Here is a 2155-nt window from a genome sequence, read left to right as displayed (position 1 = left end):
CGGGTCGCCGGATCCGGCCCCCGGCGACCACCTCCTCCACGCCGGCGAGCTACCCCGGCGCCCCTCCACCTCTCTCCGGCCGCCGCGCCATCACCGGCATCTCCTGTGGCCGCGAGATCGGATCGGGAGCGGGTAGCTACAGTAAACCCTAGCGCCCCCCGTTGACTTTCTCCCTCTCCCATTATATTTTTCTTGCTACTTTGACTGCTTGTATCTCCGCAACCGTAGCTCCGTTTTGGGCATATGATATATCAAAATATTCGCCTCGACATGTACATCATTTCATTCCATTGCATCATTTGCATTTGAGGTCATCTTGATACCCAAAATGCTGTTAGAAGGAGACTTCGTGAGTTAAATTGCAGATCCGTTAGTTCATCATGCACTTTTGTCATTTTTGCTATGTTTAATTCGTGCATGATATGCCTGTGCCCCTTTGGGATGTATTGTTAAGCATTTTGTCTTCTTTCCAGAGGTGTCACCCATGCATTTTTAGGATGTGTGTGTTGTCTTGTGCAAGCTTGCGAAGAGAGGTACCTGAGATTGCAGATTTCAGGAATTTAGTGATTTTCACAAAGTCTGGGATATTTTAGTTCATGATGCTATATGTCCAGCTTGTTTCCTAGTGATCCGTGCCTCTTTTGAGGATGATCAGTAAGGGAGTTTTGATATTTATGTTATGCTCTATCCATCCATGTCTTTGTTTGCATATGTGGAGTGCTCTAGGTTGACTCAATCGAGCTCAACTTTTGCTTCGTTGTTAATCTGGGCAGATCGTCAACTTGTTTGCGGTTTTGCCGATGCTACCGTTAGTGTTCCATGCATGCTATGCCTTCGTTCTTGCCATGTGTAGCTAGCACTTTGTGCCTTATTGCTGGTTATATGCTTTCCTTGCCATGACTTGCACCGTAGTGAGTGCATCGATCTCGTTTACGTGCCTTCGTGAGTTAAATTTCAGCATGTCTCAGTTTTCACTAAGTCTGAAAACTGATTGTGTTCGAGCTATGTTCGTGAGCTCGGTAGAGTATTTTGTGAACCCTTTTGGCCCCAGGTCACTTTGGGTGTTTTAATAAGCTTGTTGAGTAGCTCCATGCCATGTTCTTACTTGTCATGTTCAGGTTTTCTATCATGTTGTTTTGCTGCTCCGAAGAGAGCATCGTGATCTGAAATTTCAGACTAGTGTTAATTTCACTAAGTCTGAAATCTGTTTTGCATTTGCGTTTTAGCCATGCTTGTTTGAACCTCTTAATGGATGAATTTGCCTATGGCTCAGTGCTAGTGTTTTGTCAACCATCTTGTGTACATCACTGCCATGTATTTTGTTTTCATGTTTGGTGGTTGTAGCATGTTCATTTCGTTGCATTTAGATGCCTACTTGCTGTAAATCGCAGACCGGTGTCATATCTTAAAACGCTTGCCATTTCTAAACCGTAGCTCCGATTGAAGGAAATATGCCCTAGAGGCAATAATAAAGTTATTATTTATTTCCTTATAATCATGATAAATGTTTATTATTCATGCTAGAATTGTATTTACCGAAAACATAATACATGTGTGAATACATAGACAAACAGAGTGTCACTAGTATGCCTCTACTTGACTAGCTCATTAATCAAAGATGGTTATGTTTCCTAACCATGAACAATAAGTTGTTATTTGATTAACGAGGTCACATCATTAGTAGAATGATCTGATTGACATGACCCATTCCATTAGCTTAGCACCCGATCGTTTAGTATGTTGCTATTGCTTTCTTCATGACTTATACATGTTCCTATGACTATGAGATTATGCAACTCCCGTTTACCGGAGGAACACTTTGGGTACTACCAAACGTCACAACGTAACTGGGTGATTATGCAACTCCCGTTTACCGTAGCTCCGATTCCTATGATCTTTATATCGTTTTCAAGCGATTTCATCCCCTCTATCCAGTGGCACACTTGGTTTCCCAAGTTGATGCCAGGTTCATGCATTTCCTGTCATATCTTGCATTTTGCATCCTGCATCGCATCCCGCATAGCATATCGTCATTTCATCATATTGCTTGGTCTTGCCCGTGGTTGATTGTATCCTTGTTGCTTGTTTGTCTTGTTGGGTAGAGCCGGGAGACGAGTTCGCTACCGAGGAGCCCGTTGAGTTTGCTTGTGAGGAT

This window comes from Triticum aestivum, chromosome 7B (assembly GCF_018294505.1).
Source record: "Triticum aestivum cultivar Chinese Spring chromosome 7B, IWGSC CS RefSeq v2.1, whole genome shotgun sequence".
NCBI lineage: Eukaryota > Viridiplantae > Streptophyta > Magnoliopsida > Poales > Poaceae > Triticum > Triticum aestivum.
This window is presented reverse-complemented; position numbering follows the sequence as displayed.